The following is a 21,650-nucleotide window of genomic DNA, read 5'->3' on the forward strand; positions in this document are numbered from 1 at the left end:
TCACTATGTGAGCATCTTTTGGGGAGGAAGAGAAATGGAGCTTAAAAAAAATCTAGGAAAATGTTGCTTCTAATTGTTTGCCACCATCTCTCTATTACTAGCATTATAAATCCGAAGTCTGAGTATAATAAATGGTATATATTATCGATAATTTTACATCTGACCACACTTTGAACGGAAACTACCATTGTAAACTTAACGTACTTACTGTCCTGCCACTGAGGTGGGGGGGGGGGGGGGGAGCGCCTCGGGGAAGATGCTGCAACCCCACCACAGGCAATGTGACAAGTGTACGTAGGCAGTGTACATTATGAATGTGGACATAATTTCTAATAGAAATATAAAAAATAATGTATAACTTTGAAATGGGAACTGAATTATGTCTGCATGCTCTGGTCCAATTATTCCCTGCCCTTTAACCTGCTTCACCTGAAGACTATACTTGGTCTTAAGTCCCTGTGTGCAATGCCACAGGAGATCAACTAGATATGAAAATTATAGATAACTGCGGCAGAGCAGCTTTCAAAGTCTCTTTTTCTTTCCTCTCTTCCCAGGAGCGGCTTGTTTGTTACTTCCCGAAAGCTCGAATATTGAGAATGTGAAAGGCCATAAAATGTATTGAAGTACAGGAGTTATAGTTAGTTACTAATTGCACCTCGAGCTTGTATGCAATGATGTATAACCTATTTTGCATTAGTGTGTGTATAGCTGAGAGAACATAAAGGTAAGATGCAGCAGCACTTAAAAACAATTGTGTAAAATGCGAAAAGAAATTGGGAGAAAACTAAGCAAATGTATACCATACATCATTTAATCTGGGGTGGCGTTTTGAAAAACATGTACTCTAGTGACTTTTTAAACCCCCCCCCCCCCCCCCAAAAAAAAGTATTTAATTTGGAACCTCCTATCACGGTGCTACATTAAATGCTGTATTAATAGGCTAGATTCGTTTGAAGAATTTTTAACATTAGAGAGAAATCATAAAGAAAAAACAAACTTCCATTTATATAGCACCTTTCCCATTCCAAAGTGTTTTAACAGCCAATTACAGGAAACTTTCTGATATCCGGCACTGACTGGACCGAGCTGGTGCCGTACCATCAAAAGTGCCGGACATACCAGCAGCGTTAATTTTGAAACATACGGAACTGAAAAGCTCCGTGTGAATCAACAAACCCTGTTGCTTAGCAACAGCTTCAAAACAGTCGGCTGCAGCTGCAAGCGTCTCTAGCTGAAGCTGTTGCTATAGCTACAGACCTTGCAGTGCCTGACTGGGGGGAAAAAAAGCAACGAGAACTAAAAAAAAACTTACAGAAAACGGCTCCCGATTTTTGCCGTTAGATTGAGTATTCCGGACATATAACCTCCGGATAAACCAAAGTTTCCTGTAATAGCTTTTTGAAGAGTATTCACTTGCTTTGTAGGCAGATGCTGCAGCCAATTTGTGCACAGCAAGGTCCCATAAACAATAAATTAGGTCAGTAACCAGATAATCTGTTATTGTGATGTTAGTGATATACCTATCAATTCATTCCATGAAAAGCGACGAGTTAAGATAGTAACTATAGGTTTTTATTGGCTAAATAACAGAGCCCACCCTCATGGGTGATCGGTTCCAACAAGGAAGAATACTAGCCAAGCGGTCACCTTTATACCTGGGCAAGCAGGCGGAGCCATGGGCGGAGTCAGCTGAGGTATGCCTAGGTATAACAGCGTGCGTGGCAAGAGGTAACCTTGTGTAGTGATAACAACAGTGTAAACAGTGATAACAGTGTAACAATAGTGAACGGTTGTGAACGATAACAGTGGTTTACCACATTCACCTCTTGTTTAAAATTGAGTCCGGCGGGGTGAAGTGTACTACCAGTTCGTGTATGTCAGTCTATCAGGAGGCCTCGTAAGCCTTTCTCAGCGGCGGTGGTGCAGTATCCGATGTTAATGCTGGTGTCTGCGTGGTCGACGAAGGCTCCTGGGGTTCCGGCATGCCGCCTACAGGAGCTGGATTTGGGGGAGTGGTGGGGGATAACGGTGGTATCTCAGGGGTGCCCGAGGGTGCGAGGTCTCGCAAGGAGACTGTGTCCTCCCGCCCGTCTGGGTATGCCACATAGGTATACTGGGGGTTGGCGTGCAGGAGGTCCACCCTCTCGACCAGGGGGTCCGTTTTATGGGTCCTTGCGTGCTTCCGCAGCAGGATGGGCCCCGGATAAGTCAGCCATGTTGGTAGCGAGGTTCCCGTAGTCGACTTCCTGGGGAAAACAAACATTCGCTCATGAGGGGTGGCGTTAATGGCGGTACAAAGCAGTGACCGGATGGAATGGAGCGCTGCCGGGAGGACTTCCTGCCAGCGAGAGGTTGGGAGGCCCTTAGACTTTAGGGCTAAGAGGACGGCCTTCCAAACTGTCGCGTTCTCTCTTTCCACCTGGCCGTTCCCCCGGGGGTTGTAGCTGGTGGTCCTGCTCGCAGCAATACCTCTCGCGAGCAGAAACTGGCGAAGTTCCTCGCTCATGAAGGATGAGCCCCGGTCGCTATGTATATAGTTCGGGAACCCGAACAAGGCGAAGAGGTCGTTCAGGCATTTGATGACCGTGGTACTGGTCATGTCTGGGCAGGGGATGGCAAAGGGGAAACGGGAGTACTCGTCAATAATGTTGAGGAAGTACACATTACGGTCAGAGGACGGGAGGGGCCCCTTAAAATGGATGCTCAAGCGCTCGAAGGGGCGGGTGGCCTTGATCAGGCTTGCCCTGTCCGGCCTATAGAAATGCGGTTTGCATTCGGCACAGGCTTGGCAGTTCCTGGTCATGGTCCTGACCACCTCGATGGAGTAGGGCAGGTTGCGGGCCTTAATGAAGTGGTAAAGCCTAGTGACCCCAGGGTGGCAGAGGTCGTTGTGGAGAGTCCGCAGTCTATCAACTTGCGCGTTGGCGCATGTACCTCGTGATAGAGCATCTGGTGGCTCGTTGAGTTTACCAGGCCGGTACAAGATATCGTAATCGTAGGTGGAGAGCTCAATTCTCCACCTCAAGATCTTGTCGTTCTTGATTTTGCCCCTCAGCTTGTCATTAAACATAAAAGCAACCGAACGCTGGTCGGTGAGGAGGGTAAATCGTTTGCCTGCCAGGTAATGCCTCCAGCGTCGTACCGCTTCCACAATCGCCTGGGCCTCCTTCTCGACAGAAGAGTGTCGGATCTCAGGGCCCTGGAGGGTCCTTGAGAAGAAGGCCACAGGTCTCCCCGCCTGGTTAAGGGTTGCAGCTAGGGCGAAGTCAAGTCGGATGCATCGCTCTCCACTTGGAAAGGGATGGACTCATCCACTGCGTGCATTGTGGCCTTTGCAATGTCTCCCTTTATGAGGGAGAAGGCTGCGCATGCTTCTGCTGTCAGGGGGAAGGAGGTGGACTTGAGGGGGTCTGGCTTTGTTCGCATAATTGGGCACCCATTGGGCATAGTAAGCGAAGAGCCCCAGGGTTCTCTTCAGTGCCTTTTGACAGTGGGGAAGGGGAAGCTCCATGAGGGGGCGCATTCTTTCGGGGTCGGGGCCGATGACTCCATTCTCTACTACGCAGCCGAGGATGGCAAGGCGCGAGGTGTTAAACGTACATTTCTCCTTATTGTAAGTGAGATTCAGCCGTTGGGCCATACGGAGGAATTTCTCCAGATTAACATCGTGGTCCTGCTGGTCGTGGCCGCAGATGGTGACGTTATCTAGATAAGGAAACGTGGCCTGCAGCCCGTTCTGGTCAACCATCCGGTCCATCTCCCTTTGGAAGACCGAAACCCCGTTGGTGATGCCGAAGGGAACCCTAAGGAAGTGGTAGAGGCGGCCATTCGCCTCGAAGGCGGTATACTGGCGGTCCTCAGGGCAGATAGGGAGTTGGTGATAGGCCGACTTAAGGTCGATGGTGGAGAATACCCGGTACTGTGCAATCTGATTGACCATATCAGGTATGCGGGGAAGGGGGTATGCGTCCAGCTGGGTGTACCGGTTTATGGTTTGGCTGTAGTTGATGACCAGGCGGTGTTTATTGCCGGTCTTAACGACTACGACCTGGGCACGCCAGGGGCTGGTGCTCCCCTCGATGATGCCCTCCTTCAGGAGTCGCTGCACCTCGGAGCTAATAAAAGTTCTGTCCCCGGCGCTGTACCGCCTGCTCTTGGTAGCGACGGGTTTACAGTCGCGGGTGAGGTTAGCGAACAAGGAGGGGGGCGGGACTTTGAGAGTGGAGAGGCCGCAGGTGGTACGCGGCGGGCGGTTTAAAAACTGCTGGTTGTAGACTATGAGTGGGGGGAGGGGTCCACCGTATGCTAAAGTGACACTTTGAAGGTGGCATTGGAAATCCAGCCCTAGTAGGACGGCAGCGCAGAGCTGGGGCAGGACGAGAAGTTTAAAGTTTTTATATTCCGTGCCCCTAACCGACAGGGTTACCACACAGTAGCCGCTGACGCCTGTTGAATGGGACTTCGACGCCATCGAGATCCGATGGCGCGTTGGCCGGACAGTGAGGGAGTAGTAGCGCACCGTGTCTGGGTGAATAAAACTCTCCGTGCTCCCGCTGTCGAACAGGCAGGTCGTGGCGTGGCCGTTTACTTCGATGTCCATCATGGACCTGGACAGATGATGCGGGAGAGCTTGGTCAAGCGTGACGGAGGCCAGTGTATGGCTGAGTGAGCTGCTGTAGTCGGCAGGTGAGGCGGTGGTCGGGTCTGGAGACAAGATGGCGGCCGGGTGCGGCGAACAAAATGGCGGCGCCCATGACGCGGATCCCCACGAGGTCGAAGTAGAACAAAATGGCGGAGAAGATGGCTGCCCCCACGACTCACATGAGGCACTGCTGGCGTCTGTGGCTTTCCCCCTGCAGGCGTTTGCGAAGTGGCCTTTTTTCCCGCATCCGGAGCAGGTCGCGTTCCTTGCAGGGCAGCGCGCCCTTTGATGTCTCGCCTGGCCACAGAAATAGCAGCTGGCGGGCTGATCGCGGGGCTCCGCTGCCGCAGCGGGTCCCGAGGGTGGCGGTCCCGATCGATTCCGGGACACCGACGCCGTAGTAGGTCCCAGGGGCGGCGGTGCGAGGGGTATTGCGGCCGGAGTCGGGCCCGAGTCCCAGGGTCGCGCAGCGCTGTACCCGGAGTACGCCTCGAGGTCCCGATGGGCCACTTCCAGGGAGCGAGCGAGGGCTGCAGCTGCTTTCAAGCCGAGGTCCTTTGATTCGAGCAGTCTTTGCCGTGAGTAGTCGGACCGAAGGCCTTTCACGAAGGCATCACGGATATTTCCTTCAGCATGTTGTGCAGCCGATACAGCTTTAAAGCCACAGTCCCTGCCGAGTGTTTGTAGCGCCCGTAAAAATTCATCTACAGACTCTCCTGGCTGTTGCGAGCGGGATCTTAGGAGATGTCTGGCATACATTGAATTTACTGGGCTCCGGTACTGTTCTTTTAGCAGGTTGAGGGCCTCCTCGTATGTAGCAAGGTCCCGGATGAGTGCAAATACTTTAGGGCTCACCTGGGCGGTCAGAACTCTTAGTTTGTCGGCTTCCGATGGCACGCCGGAGGCTACCAGGTAGGATTCAAAGCAGCTCAGCCAGTGATCGAAGTCGAGGGCTGAATTCGCTGCCTGTGGATTTAGATCCAGGTACGGCGGTCGGAGGGCTCGCAGCCAGGTCGGCTGCTGGGGCTGTTGTAGCTGGTCGTTTGGCTGCTCCGGTCCATACATTTCAAAATTTAGCCAATAAAATTGATATACCTATCAATTCATTCCATGAAAAGCGACGAGTTAAGATAGTAACTATAGGTTTTTATTGGCTAAATAACAGAGCCCACCCTCGTGGGTGATCGGTTCCAACAAGGAAGAATACTAGCCAAGCGGTCACCTTTATACCTGGGCAAGCAGGCGGAGCCATGGGCGGAGTCAGCTGAGGTATGCCTAGGTATAACAGCGTGCGTGGCAAGAGGTAACCTTGTGTAGTGATAACAACAGTGTAAACAGTGATAACAACAGTGTAACAATAGTGAACGGTTGTGAACGATAACAGTGGTTTACCACAGTTAGTTGAGGGCAGAATGTTGGCCAGGGCCTTGGGAGAACTCTCATAGTGCCATGGAACCTTTTTGCTTCCACGTAAACCGGCCTACAGAACTTCACATTGTTTTCTCATCTTGTTCTTTTTTGCTGCATCCCATGTAGGTTCATCCCAATTTGAGGCTCGGTGTAAAGCAAAAGCACACTTTCATAATCCAGTCAGAGCAGCAATTAGGGGATCACATTTGGTACTGGTGTCCCTGTGAAAATAATTCCTGCTCTTGATTCCTGTATACTGATTCCATTTCCATGTCTATTTTTGAGGACTTGATTGGGATTTCCTATGATGGCCCCACAGTCCCGTAGTCTACTGACATTCATGTGCCAAGTTCAGCCATGTCCAGTGGTACTAAAGGCTATGGATACACATGGAACTGTAACTCCGAATTAGTCACTTACTTCAGATGAGAAAATTGGAGGAATGGGGGGAAAAACATGCCATCCCAGATAGAGAAATTGGTACCTCTTCAGTTAAAATCTGTTGAATGTTCAGGTTCTTTGAGCAAAGGGAATAAGTCTGGTCACAGAATAAGATATTCCATGCATTGAAATAGTACATGTTTTTTTTATCAGTTTATCCATTTTTCCCATCTGAAATCTGGGTGGGTGAAAATTAAAAGTACTGCATCACTAACTGATGAGATATGAGATGGTATTTTCCAGTTGGGCATAAAGTGGGTGTTCTCAATTGGGAAGAGATCCATCCTGCTCGATCGCCACATATTTTGCATCTGTTCTGATTTTCCAATTGAGATTTTGGTGCAAGAATTGCCTGACAGTTTGTGGGTGGATGCTTGTAAATAACAATCATTATTTGTGGGTTCTGTCATTTCACGTGGTTTCCTTTTCCCACACATGTAAACTAGGTATTGAGGGTTCATAGTTGCTTGGATTGCTACATAGTAAGGCCATTGTTGAAGCTTTTTTCCCCCCCACCGTATTGCTGTTGAGGTTCAGAGAGGGCGCACCGCAGCTTCATGGGCATTAATACTTCTAAAGAGCTCTAATACCGTGTGAGATAGAGATAATTGTAAGTGCCAGACACGCTTAGTACACTGCATTAATGGAAGGTCTTGACGGTTCTTGTACCATGACTGATCGGTTAAGGTTATTGAACTTTTTCTGACTTTGTTTCCATGTGCGTAGAGTGGTGGAAGTGGCATTGACATGACCATTTCATTCCATCCCCCTGGGCAGTCCTAGTTGGGTGAGGGGAGCACCTGGTATTGCTGTGTGCCAAAGAAAGCTTCCTCCATGGTCTCATCTGAGAACTTAGCTGCTCTCTGCCCTTCTACACTCACTCACATGTTTTTCAAAGTCCACAATTTGACAATGGCACTTTAAATGGCACCCCTTCCCCCCCCCCCCCCCCCCCCAAAACCTGTGGATATTTCCCATTACTGGAGCTTACACCTAATGTAGTTAGCCTGACTCTGGAAGTTTGAAATACCCATCTTGTAGTTGGACTTATGCCTGATTGGAAAATCTTGGCTATGAATTTCTCCAATTCCATGTGGGGATTTTCTGATCCTAGGTTGTTTTAATGAACTTCAATCAACCAGCCCCATTTTGTATTACATCTAAGTAACCAAATCTTGTTTCCTTTTCTCTTCTGTTTTCTTACCCAAATATTGGTTCTTGGGAATGTCAGTTTGGATTGTTGCTCGACCGTTCCTTCAGTCATTGCTATGTCTCGGGTTTGGTTTTGAGCTCTCGTGATGCAATGGCATAATCCTATTCTTGTATCTAGCAAGTAAAACACTTGTATGCAAAGGAATATAATCCAACAAATTAATTGAATTTACCTCCCAGCATTTCTAGCAGTAAGTACTAACTAAAAATAACACATTTTGCAATTTTGTGCATATAGGAATGAGACTAAATTTGTCTTTTTGAGCAGTGTGCGCAGATCCATTTTATTTTGTAGACAGCTGTAATAAAACTGTGCAGCATGGGTGGTAAATGCCTACTTTGTTGTGCTGTGAGAATAGAGAAGCTTCACATCAGCATTTGATCTGGGGTATGGGCTTATTTGAATAATAATTACCCTTCTTACACTGCTGTGGAATTGAATTTGCATTTTGTTTCCTGTCACTAGTATCTGTCTAAACTGATGGGTCTTTTTTTTTTAGATAGGCCCATCCCATATAGATCAAATTTATAGAAAGCTGAATATTTTACAGCTTTACTGCATTTTTGACCTTTTTGAGAAATACAGATATTGCGAAAAGATCCATCAGTACTCTGTTTAATAACCTGAAATGTATAATCCCTTTTCATTATAGTGCAGAAATCCTCAAGGGTGTTAACTGAGGATTTATACAAAATTGTGCCTTTCATACATACATTTTTAAAATAATTGCATATTTATAAGGTTATTTGTTTAGAGTAAGGCTTTTAACAAGCTCTTAGCTTTAAAACTTCTGTTCTAGTTTACCTCCTGCTTCATAAAGTACAATTGTGATTAGTACTTTACATAGCCATTACAACACTGAAACAGGCCGTTTGACCCAACCAATCCGAGCTGGCGTTTATTTTCCACATGAGCAGCAGTCCTAATCTTGCGTGCTCGCTCTGGTCCATATCTCTTTATTTCCCTTTCAACAATAACAACTTGCATTTATACAGCGCCTTTAAAGTAGTAAAATGTCCCAAGACTCTTCACAGGAGTGTTATCACACAAAATCTGACATCGCGCCACAGGATTTGGGACAGGTGGCCAGAAGCTTGGTCAAAGGGGTAGGTTTTAAGGAGCAACTTAAAGGAAGAGAGAGCAGTAGAGAGGTTTAGGGAGGCAATTCCAAAGCTTGGGGTCTAGGCAACTGAAGGCATGGCCGGCAGTGGCAGAGTGATAAAAATCGGGGTTGCTCAGGAGGCCAGAATTGGAGGAGTGCAGAGATCTCGGAGGGTTGTAGGGCTGGAGGAGGTTACGGAGATACTAGCTCCTATTCTTCAATGTTCACGTGGTCGCTGTTTCAGTCACTAACTCTGGTAGTGCATTCCACAGCCTCACAACCCCCTGCGTATATAAAAAAAAAAAAAAAAAAAAAAAAAATTCCTGCTATATACCCTAAATCTCTTGCACTTGATCTTGTATCTGGTAACCGTGGAAGGCGAAGTAAGGGACAATGTGCCTAACACAAGATGCAGAGTAGTATAGAGTTGAGTATCCACCAGCTTGGTGTGTGGTGAGCGAGTCTAAATGGGTGAGGAATATTCCTCAGCTGAATGGTAGAGTGCGATGGCAGATGAGCATAAAGTAGATGCGTTTGCAACCCAGGCAGACCCGGCAAGTTTGGCGATTAGGTTATTTTGACATTTGACTTACTCAGTAGTTTTCAGTCAATGGCTTTTGTAAGTTAGTGACTGGTAGTGGGTGACATCTAAGTAAACAAGGTAAGCATCATGTTTAAGAAGTTGACCATTTAAGATGACGTGAGGCATTAGCATTGTGCAAATGAAAGATTGAAGACGGTCTGCATGGTACCTGATTGAAGATGCCATTTCAGGCATAAGTTTGTCATTAGTGAGTGTGGCATCCAGAGTGGACAAGTCACTAGATTGAGTAGCAAGGCCACTGTCATCAGCATATCAATTTCTGTGATCTGGTCGCAAGCTAGTCATTTATGTACAGATTAATGGGGATTGGTGCTAGAACTGATCCCTGAAGCAGGCCATTGATTGGGTATCTCCGTGAGCTGGTGCAGTCAGCCATGTGTACTCTGAAATGTTGGCCCCATAGCAGCAGTTCAACCAAGCAGGTGGCCCAATATGGCAGGACTCTATTTTTGTCAGCAGACCAGTATGCCAGAGAGTGTCAAAAGCTGCTGTTAGATCAAGGAAAGCAACACCAGTCTTGAGGTTTTACTGAAAGCTTCTTTCAGTGAAGGTGGTTAGGCTGAGTACTTGGTCATAAGTACTGTAGCCACTGCATAAACCAGCTTGGTCTGGGCTCAGTGAAGCATTGAACACTGAAGATATATGCTGGAGGAGACCAGTTGCACGAACATCTTGTAGCAAACATTTGAAAGACGTTGGTCGGTAGCTCGTCACTAACTGTGGGTCCTTGCCTGGCTTAAGTAGGCCAGTGATCTTTGTTGGTGCTCTACTACTGGAATTCGGCCTTTAAGGATAGTACAGGAAACTTTTGATTTACCAGCACCTAAATAACCGGAAATCTCGGTTAACCGGCAAAATTCAGGAGTAGTTTCAAGTAAGTGTTACTTCATATTGTACTTGCCTTCCTCCATCTGTTGCTGTGCAAGGGTGTGGCTGCAGCTGTTGCTAAGCTACAGAGGCGCTTGGAACTTGTGGCCATTGTTCTGAACCTGTTGCTAAGCAACAGAGTTTGTTGCTTTATACGGAGCTCTCAGCTTGCCCTATCTTTTACTATAGCGTTCGGTTATCCGGAATTTTTGATGAACCGGCACCATGTCGGTCCCGTCGGTGCCGGATAAAAAAAAAAAAGTTTCCTGTATGAGCAAAGAAAATTAACAGCCAGTTACAAGCTTGTGGACCAAGGTTCTTCAAAAATTCAGAATATATGTTGTCGTAGCTGGCTGCAGTACCAGGTTTCTTCTGCAACAGAGCGGAGTTATGAAGTGAGAGAGAAGGCTGGTGGAGGATCTTGGGTTCAGGCAATTTGATGAAGGTTGCATCATTCATTCATAATTTCTGTTAGAAGATTTGTTGCGGCCAGCACTTGCAGTAGGTAACTGGCAACGGCATTGGTTGACAGAACTGATCGGGTCTGTGCTGGTGAACGTTGAACAACACCTAGGTGACAGATGTGGCTCCAGCTTTTACGACTTCAAATAAAGTTGATCTGAGGTTGACCATTCCCAACGGGCTCAACGGGCAGCATCAAACGCTTCAAGCCGATGGTCTGCAATATCTATGTTGTGAGATTCCTCATACAATTTCAGTAGTGCAGTGCAGTCTTTGTCCAGGCATGTCATGTACAAGGGGCAAAAGCTATGTGGGATTGTGAATTTTTGCAGCTTTGTAAAGTGCTACCAAAGCATTCATAAGCTTCCTTGAATGGGATGTTGTGCTATGGGATAAAAAGTAAGACTTGCATTTATATAGAGCCTTTCAAGACCTCAGGTAGTCCCAAAGTGCTTTACAACCAATTAAGTACTTTTGAAGTGTTGTCACTGTTGTAATGTAGGAAACACAGCAGCCAATATGAGCATAGCAAGGTCCCACAAACAACAAGGTGATAATGACCAGATAATCTATTTTAATGATGTTGGTTGAGGGATAAATATTGACTAGGACACCGGGGAGCACTCCTCTGCTCTTCAAATACTGTTGTAGGATCTTTATCATCCACCTGAGAGGTTGGATAAGTGTGGAAAGTCATTGAAAACAGTGCATGATGCTGGTTGTTGGCGACTGTTGATTGTGACCCGGCAGATGTCAAGGAAGTAGTCTTGATCCCCATCTTGCTGAGCATTAGGTACCATGCTGTTTAGGATTGTGGATCAGGGCACTAGCGTTACTAGATGCCAGCTTTGTAACTGAACAGCATCTTTGTTGAATTGTCAGTAACCCCAGTCTGTCTGGTGGCTAATAATGTCACCAATGTAGATCAAGATGGGAGTAGGTTGATTCTCCAGGTTTCACTTGGTTTATAAATGTATCAGCATTCTCATCGCTCCCCTGTAAGTAATCAATTTATCTGTGAAACTAATGTAACCAGTAGGCCGAATCAGAGAATCATCAGATTCCAGTCAATCAGCCGATAACTACAATGCCACCCCATTACATGGAGAAATAAAAGCAACAGAAAAGATGCAGCGTAGATGCATTGGGATGTTACTAGGAATGAGGGGCTATGGCTATGAAGAGACTTGAAGTTGGGGATTTTCTCACTGGCATTGAGAAGGTTATAGGATGTCCTGATGATTTTCAAAATTATAAAGGGATATGATGGTCTGCGTGATGGTAATGAGCAGGTACAAATTTAAGATAATCACACGAGGGGAAATTAGAAAAAAATACTTTACACCGTAATTTAGTCCGTTGAAATAGAGGCCATAAATTATTTTAAAAGGAAATTAGACAGTTGCTTGAAAAAGAGGAATATTAAAGGGTATGGCGAGCAACCAAGGGATGTTTTTTTTTATTCGTTCATGGGATGTGGGTGTCGCTGGCAAGGCCAGCATTTGTTGCCCATCACTAATTGCCCTTGAGAAGGTGGTGGTGGTGGTGAGCTGCCTTCTTGAACCGCTGCAGTCCGTGTGGTGAAGGTACTCCCACAGTGCTGTTAGGGAGTGAGTTCCAGGATTTTGACCCAGCGACAATGAAGGAACTGCGATATACTTCCGAGTCAGGATGGTGTGTGACTTGGAGGGGAACTTGGAGGTGGTGGTGTTCCCATGCGCCTGCTGCCCTTGTCCTTCTAGATGGAAGAGGTCGCGGGTTTGGGAGGTGCTGCCGAAGAAGCTTTGGCGAGTGGCGGCAGTGCATCTTGTAGATGGTACACACTGCAGCCACGGTACACTGGTGGTGGATGGAGTGCCAATCAAGCGGGCTGCTTTGTCCTGGATGATGTTGAGCTTCTTGAGTGTTGTTGGAGCTGCACTCATCCAGGCAAGTGGAGAGTATTCCATCACACCCATTACTTGTGCCTTGTAGATGGTGGAAAGGCTTTGGGGAGTCAGGAGGTGAGACACTCGCAGCAGAATACCTAGCCTCTGACCTGCTCTTGTTGCCACAGTATTTATGTGGCTGGTCCAGTTAAGTTTCTGGTTAATGGTGACCCCCAGGATGTTGGTGGGGGATTTGATGCCGTTGAATGTCAAGGGGCAGTGGTTAGAGTCTCGCTTGTTGAAGATAGTCATTGCCTGGCACTTGTGTGGCGCGAATGTTATCTGCCATTTATCGGCTCAAGCCTGCATGTCGTCCAGGTCTTGTTGCATGCGGGCATGGACTGCTTTATTATCTGAGGAGTTGTGAATGGCACTGAACACTGTGCAGTCATCAGCGAACATCCCCATTTCTGACCTTATGTTGGAGGGAAGGTCATTGATGAAGCAGCTGAAGATGGTACCACCCCCCCCCCGATTCCCATTGACTTCAGTTTTACTAAGGCTTCTTGATGCCACACTCAATCAAATGCTGTCTTGATGTCAAGGGCAGTCACTCTTGCCTCACCTCTGGAATTCAGCTCCTTTGTCCATGTTTGGACCATGGCTGAACTGAGGTCGGGAGCCGAGTGGTCTTGGCGGAACCCAAACTGGGCGTCAGTGAGCAGGTTATTGGTGAGTAAGTGTCACTTGATAGCACTGTCGATGACACCTTCCACCACTTTGCTGATGATTGAGAGTAGACTGATGGGGAGGTAATTGGCCGGATTGGATTTGTCCTGCTTTTTGTGGACAGGACATACCTGGGCAGTTTTCCACATTGTTGGATAGATGCCAGCCTTGTCTTTTGCACTCACTTGCTGGGCTCCACCATCATTGAAGATGGGGATATTGATGGAGCTCCCCCTTCCAGTTAGTTGTTTAATGGTCCACCACCATTCACGACTGGATGTGGCAGGACTGCTGAGCTTTGATCTGATCCGTTGATTGTGGGATCTATTAGCCCACAAACCTGGAGAAAGTATTTGAGCTACATTAAAAGACTAGGAAAAAAGTAACTTTGGTTTCATTTAGCTTTCGCTTTTTAGTATGCATGTAGTCCTGTGTTGCAGCTTCCCCAGGTTGGCACCTCATTTTTAGGGACGCCTAGTGCTGCTCCTGACATGCTCTTCTACGCTCCTTATTGAACCAGGGTTAGTCCCCTGGCTTGATTGTAATGGTAGAGTGAGGGATATGCCAGGCCATTAGATTACAGATTGTGGTGGAATACAATTCTGCAGCTGCTGATGGCCCACAGCGCCTCATGGATGCCCAGTTTTGAGCTGCTAGATTTGTTCCGAATCTATCCCATTTAGCACTGTGGTGGTGTCACACAACATGATGGAGGGTGTCCTCAGTGTGAAGACGGGTCTTCGTCTCCACAAGGACTGTGCGGTGGTCACTGCTACCAATGCTGTCATGGACAGATGCATCTGCAACAGGTAGATTGGTGAGTGTTGTGTATGTACCTTTAAGGGAATAACTGGTCTTAGACTGCAGTACCGGCAGTGACCACCCCTGTATAAAAGGCCCTAGCAGGCTTCTGTAGTTTCAGTTTCAAGCTGCCTCTTGTTCAGTAAAGTACCTGTTAACTGTTCTCCCGAAGTCCGTGTATTATTGAGGTGCGGACTTTACAGTGGCGATGAATAAGTTCGAACTCACCTGCAGTGTGGCATCATCTCACGGGGATCTCGCCTGAAAGGAAGGTCCTGGAAGGTCGTAGTCTGAACAATGGGCGTCGACCAAGGGCAACCGCCCAAAGAATCCATCGGTGTTTGGAGAATTGCGGGAGAGACTGTGGTTCCAGCGAATCGTGCTGGTAGCAGGTAGCGCGCTGACTCTTCCGGACTGCGGCGGGCTCGAGCTCGATCGAGCGGCTCTACAAATCGGGCCGCGCAGCGTCGCCGGGAAAAGAAAACGAGAGAGAGGGTGGAGCGCACAGGGCGTGGTCGGTGCTCGAGAACAGGACAGCAGAGAGAAACCAAACGGGGCGGGTGGGGGGGTGGGGAGGAAGGAAAGCGAGACGCGCCGAAGCTGCGGGTCGCCGCCATTACCCTGTAGAATGCTAGGAGCAGCGTGGCAGTAAGGGGACGAAGCAAAAGCGCGGGAGGCGCCATTTTATCCCGTTGGGGAAGAAGCAAAAGCGCGGGAGGTGCCATTTTATTCCATTGGGGAAGAAGCAAAAGCGCGGGAGGTGCCATTTTAAATCGCCCAAGATGCCGAAGTGGCAGTATCACTGCTTTCGACAACGAGGTAGAAGACTGGACCACGTATGTGGAAAGAATCGAAGTGTACTGCAAGGCAAATGAGGTGGCCGATGGAAAGAGGGCGTCGGTATTATTAAATCTGATGGGTGCGAATACGTGCGGCCTATTGCAGAATTTAATTACCCCAGCTAAACCAATGGAGAAAACTTTTGAGGAGATTGTTCATATCTTACAGGAACACCTAAAGCCCTACACCACTGCTGATAGCAGAAAGATTCAAGTTCCATAAAAGAAACCAGCACAAAGATGAGAGCAATGCTGACTATCTTACGGAACTACGCAAGTTATCGAAGCACTGCCAGTTTGGAGCAGGACTGGCAGACACCTTACGGGATAAGTTTGTCTGCGGGCTCCAGAGTGAAGGAACCCAGAAACGACTACTTTCAAAAAAGGACCTGATGCTAGAACAGGCTTTCAGCGTGGCAGTATCCTACGAAGCAGCAGCACGGGAAGCTGCGGAAATACAACAGAAACCACCAGAATACAGCGCTAACGAAATGGCGTATGGAGCCGAAAAGTGCTATCGCTGCGGCAGAACAACCCATGAGCAGAAGGACTGCTGGTTTAAAGACAAAATATGCAGGCAATGCGGAAAAATGGGACATATAGCAAGAGCCTGCAGGTTGGGAAAGAAGACCAACACGACAAGAACTACTAAGGAACAGTACAGGAAAGTAAAGAAACTGACAGATAGTAGTTCCGAAGATCAGGAGAGTGATAAGGACTCCGGGAGCAGGCGACTAAGTTGTTTAAAATTACACAACGTGATCGCAAATGAAGATCACCGAACCATTTGGGTCACCCTCATGATAGCAGGGTCCCCAGTGAAGATGGAATTGGACACAGGATCAGCCCTAACTGTCATGAATCGACGAGATTATGAGCGGCTATTCTCACACATACCCTTAAAGGACACGTCCATTGTATTGAAGACATACACGGGGCAAAAGGTCTACCCCAGAGGAAAAATAAGGGTGCCAGTTGAATATAACGGAAAGGAAACACAGAAACTATACTTGTATACACTATGAGATGGAGGACCACCATTATTGGGACGTGAATGGATCCGAAGACTACAATTGGATTGGCATTCCATTCTGGCACTAACTGTGACTGACAAAAAAGATGATGACGTCGCACCTGGACGTCTGTCACAAATTCTATCTGACGCGGAAGAGTTGTTCCAACAAGGACTTGGGACTCTAAAAGGAGTAAAGGCAACCATAAAGATTGAGGATAACGCAACCCCAAAATTTTTCAAGGCCAGACCGGTGCCATACACGATGCGCCCAGCTGTGGAAGCTGAACTGGAGAGTCTGGAGCGTTCGGGGGTGCTGTCTAAGGTGGACTGGAGCGAGTGGGCCACACCCATCGTTCCTGTAATGAAGAAAGCATTGAGCAGCACGCCTGGGGAGCCAAGGAAGGTTCGCATCTGTGGGGACTTCAAGGTGATTGTGAACCCAGTCCTGCACACAGTACAGTATCCGCTTCTGCGGATAGAAGATATTTTCGCCTCGCTATCTGGAGGAAAACGTTTTACAAAGATTGACCTGGCTCAAGCGTATCTACAAATGGAGGTGGAAGAAGCATCTAGGAAATACCTCACGATAAACACTCACAAAGGCCTTTACCAGTACAATCGACTGGTATTTGGGGTAGCATCGGCCCCGGCTATGTGGCAGAGGGCAATGGAACAAGTCCTGCAAGGGACCCCGGGGACCCAGTGTTATTTGGACGACATCCTGGTTACGGGCGAAAATGACAATGAACACCTTGACAACCTGGAACAGGTGCTCACGAGATTGCAGGAATATGGGCTACGAGCCAACCGTCCCAAATGCGAGTCCTTCAGGAGACAAATCTCGTATTGTGGCCACATGATTGATGAGGAAGGGTTGCATAAGTCGCCGGACAAGATTGAGGCTGTAGTCAAGGCTCCAGCACCGGAAAATGTGTCGCAACTGAGGTCATTCCTCGGGTTGGTGAACTACTACCATAAGTTGTTGCCGAATTTATCTACAATTCTGCACCCACTCACTGAACGCCCTCCTTCAAACTGGTGTAACATGGAAATGGAGTGATGAGTGTAAGCGTGCCTTTCAGGAATGTAAATGCCAAATCACTTAAAAAGAAGTATTGGCCCACTACAATCCAACACTACCGATTCGGTTGGCATGTGATGCGTCACCTTACGGCATTGGAGTGGTGCTGTCGCACAAATTCCGTGACGGTTCAGAGAGGCCAATAGCCTTTGCATCGCGCTCGCTAACCTCAGCCGAGCGTAACTACGCCCAGATTGACAGGGAGGCCCTCAGCCTGGTGCGGGGGGTGAAGAAGTTCAATCACTATCTGCATGGGCAGAAATTCACCCTACTGACTGGTCATCAACCCCTGGTCTCAATTTTTAACCCAAAGAAGGGCGTTCCGGTGATGGCGCAACGGCTGCGAAGATGGTCACTTTTTCTAGGGGCACATCAATATGACAGAGTACAAAAGTACGAAACAACATGGAAACGCTGATGGGCTGTCGCGCCTACCGTTGCCTACGGCGGAAGAAGCATCTGCAGTGGACCCTGTGGAGATATTCCATGCGACCATAGTCGAATGTTTGCCTGTTACAAACGCAAGTATTGAGAAGGAAACCCGAAATGACCCGACATTTTCTCGGGTCTATGATTTGACGGTGAAGGGATGGCCAGCATATGGCGACTCACTGTTGCCAGCATTCTCGCCAAGGAGGGAACAGCTGTCAGTGTGCCGGGGAACCTTGATGTGTGGATCCCGAGTGGTAATTCCACCCAAGTTGAGAGTGCTCAATGAGCTTCATGAGGGTCATCTGGGAGGGGTAAAAATGAAGAGCCTAGCCAGGGCGTTTGTGTGGTGGCCGGGAATCGATAAAGAAATCGAGGATATGACCAAGAGATGCACAGGATGCCAGAAGGTCCAAAACGCTCCACCACAGGCCCTGCTACGTCCATGGGAGTGGCCCTCATCTCCATGGCAACGGGTACACATTGATTTCGCTGGTCCATTTATGGACTCAATGTTCCTAATCGCTGTGGACGCCCATTCGAAATGGCCAGAGGTCATTAAAATGTCCTCCTCCACCACGGAGAAAACTATTGCAGTCTTAAGGACCATCTTCACCAGGAATGGGTTGCCAGAATAGATCTGTTCCGACAATGGCCCACAGTTTGTGTCTGAGGATTTCCGGAGGTTCCTGAAGAATAATGGGGTGAAACATTACACATCTGCCCCATATCATCCAGCCACAAATGGATTGGCTGAGAGGTTTGTTCAGACCTTTAAAAAGGCCATAAAGGCAATGTATAATGACGACATACCACTGCAACACAAGGTGGATAACTTTCTGTTTGCTTACCGGAATGCGACACATGCAGTAACCAACCAAACTCCAGCCGTACTGTTTTTCAACCGGAGACTAAGATGTCGCTTGGATTTGCTCAAACCAAACATAAGACGAGATGTCGATGATAAGCAGTTCCAGCACATAAATGAGAAGCCAACCAGGAGCTTCAAGATAGGGCAACCAGTCTTGGCCCGCGACTACCGAACAGAAAAATGGCAGCCAGGCACGATATGCACATAGCAGGGACCACTAATGTACACCGTGGACGTTGGAGAGAGCATCGTGAGACGCCATGCTGACCAGATTCTAGAGTCACAGGAACAAGCCAAACCTGTACCACAAGCATGTGCACCTGGTAATGAGCCCGAAGTACAGATTGCGTCTACCTCAGAAGCAGGGGTATTGGAAGCTGACGAACCAACCAATGACAATGAGCCAGAATTGACTCCACCGCCAGAACAGGATACTCGAGAAAGGCGCTATCCAGTCCGAATCAGGAAGCCTCCTCAAAGACTGAACTTATAAATGACTATTTCAGTTGATGTATATATTACTGAGAAAATTGTAATTGTAATTAGTTATTATTTAGTTGTTAAATGAAAGTTATGTACTGTTTATCTAAAAGGGGAGGAATTGTTGTGTATGTACCTTTTAAGGGAATAACTGGTCTTAGACTGCAGTACCGGCAGTGACCACCCCTGTATAAAAGGCCCTAGCAGGCTTCTCTAGTTTCAGTTTCAAGCTGCCTCTTGTTCAGTAAAGTACCTGTTAACTGTTCTCCCGAAGTCCGTGTATTATTGAGGTGCGGACTTTACAGTGAGGACGAGGTCAAGTAGGTTTTTCCCTCGTGTTAGTTCTCTCTCTCCACCTGTCGCAGGCCCAGACTGGCAGCTATGTCCTTCAGGACTCGGCCAGCTCAGTCAGTAGTGGTGCTACCAAGTCATTCTTGGTGATGGACATTGAAGCCCTCCACCCAGAGTACATTCTGTGCTCTTGCTACTCTCCGTGCTTCTTCCAAGTGGTGTTCAACATGGAGCACTGATTCATCAGCTGAGGGTGGGCGGTAGGTGGTAATCAGCAGGAGGTTTCCTTGCCCATGCTTGACCTGAAGCCATGCGACTGCATGGGGTCCGGAGCCAATGTTGGGGACTCCCAGGGCCACTCCCTCCTGACTGTATACCACTGTGCCGCCACCCTTGGTGGGTCTACCTGCCGGTGGGACAGGACATACCCAGGGATGGTGATAGAGGAGTTTGGAACATTGGGATGAGACTCGTAAGCGCATGTGGAGAGAATACTCCAGTGCAGACTGGTCTTTGTGTTGTAAAATTCAGCTAGATGGCGGAGGGCGTAGAATATCAATCTGAGTTAACACAATCCCAATAGCAACAAAGTTTTCTTGGGATTACAGCAGTGTTGTCACCAAGCTTATTTAGTGTTTCGGTACCAATATGCTTTAAACATGCCAACGTGCTTCTTGTGTGCTACTCTGAATTTATTGCTGAAAATTGCTCCTGGTATTACCATTACAGTGAAGGGGAAATTAAACCTGTTCCTTTTTTTCCTAGTCTTTTAATGTAGCTCAAAATACTTTCTCCAGGTTTGGAAGAACCTTAATAACTGTGTTCTGTTTGATGTGTGATGCTTACGTGACTGAAATAATATTTCAAAAAAAGAATCATGACTAACTATGAGCCCTGAGGAACATCCACTAATCAAACAATTTTCAAGATCCTTTCAGCTGCCATTTTCACTTGTCTTCAGCCAGCTGTCTTAACACAGGCTAGGTTTACAACATAAATGTTTAAAAACATGCAATTGCCCATAAAGTTTTCCCAATTGTGTTGCAAATGATTCTGCCTTTTACCCACAATGCCTGGGGCATCCATTTCCCTCTTCTACCTCCACTGTTTTGTTTGCCTGTAGTGATATCCTCCAGCCAAAAGCTTCTCCACCCAAACCTACTGCCTGCTCAAAACACTGCTGTCTCATTGGACTGGCAGCTGCCTCTGCCCAAATCAAACCAGCCCACTGACCTCCACCTACGCAGTTTATTTAAAAAAAACACAGAAACTTTCCATCTCCTGTTTTCTTCAGAATCCTCTAGAAACCAGGAGCTCTGGCCACAAAATCCTTTTGTGTACTTCACTGCTCTCCGTCATCTCCATCTCCATAATATTCAATTCCCCATAGCTACCTTCCCACTCAAAATCATAGAATGGTTACAGCACGGAAGAGGGCCTTTCGGCCCGTGCCGACTCTCAGCTAGCCCTACACCCCTGCCCTTTCCCCGTAACCCTGTAATTTTTTTTCCTTCAGATACTTATCCAACTCCCCTTTTGAAAGATAAGATTGAGTCTGCCTCCACCACCCTTTTCAGGCAGTGCATTCCAGATCTTAACCACTCGCTGCGTAAAAAAAGTTCTTTCTTACGTCGCCTTTGGTTCTTCTGCCAATCACCTTAAATCTGTCTCTTCTGGTTCTTGACCCTTCTGCCAATGGGAATAGTTTCTCTCTTATCTACTCTGTCCAGACCCCTTCTGATTTTGAACACATATCAAATCGCCTCTCAATTTTCTCTGCTCCAAGGAGAACAACCCCAGCTTCTCTAGTCTATCAACGTAACTGAAGTCTCTCATTCCTGGAATCATTCTCGTAAATCTTTTCTGCACCTTCTCTAAGGCCTTCACATACAACACTGGCACCTATCCGACAATGTGGAAAACTGCACAGGTTTGTCCTGTCCACAAAAAGCAGGACAAGTCCAATCCGGCCAATTACCGCCCCATCAGTCTACTCTCAATCATCAGCAAAGTGATGGAAGGTGTCGTCGACAGTGCTATCAAGTGGCACTTACTCACCAATAACCTGCTCACTGATGCCAAGTTTGGGTTCCGCCAAGACCACTCAGCTCCCGACCTCATTACAGCCTTGGTCCAAACATGGACAAAGGAGCTGATTTCCAGAGGTGAGGTGAGAGTGACTGCCCTTAACATCAAGGCAGCATTTGACTGAGTATGGCATCAAGGAGCCCTAGTAAAACTGAAGTCAATGGGAATCGGGGGGGGTGGGGGTGGAAACTCTCCACTGGCTGGAGTCATTCCTAGCACATAGGAAGATGGCTGTGGTGGTTGAAGGTCAATCTTCACAGCCCCAGGACAGCGCTGCAGGAGTTCCTCAGGGCAGTGTCTGTTGTATCCGTGTGTTAATGGAGACACGGAAGGCAGGAGTTGGTTTCACAGGTGTTTACTGAACAAAGTCTGGAGGTGAACTAACAGATACAAGACAATATACAGGCTTATAAAGCC

The 21,650-nt window shown here is 47.6% G+C and overlaps 1 protein-coding gene across 6 annotated transcripts in view; it reads left to right on the plus strand.

Moving 5' to 3' along the window:
* Nucleotides 1-21,650, plus strand: part of LOC147115756 (guanine nucleotide-binding protein subunit beta-4) — an 81,398-nt gene that overhangs the window by 20,124 nt on the left and 39,624 nt on the right. The window lies entirely within an intron of this gene.

The sequence above is a fragment of the Somniosus microcephalus genome, chromosome 6, assembly GCF_052327205.1.
Source record: "Somniosus microcephalus isolate GS21.2 chromosome 6, FLI_Smic_1.0, whole genome shotgun sequence".
Lineage (NCBI taxonomy): Eukaryota > Metazoa > Chordata > Chondrichthyes > Squaliformes > Somniosidae > Somniosus > Somniosus microcephalus.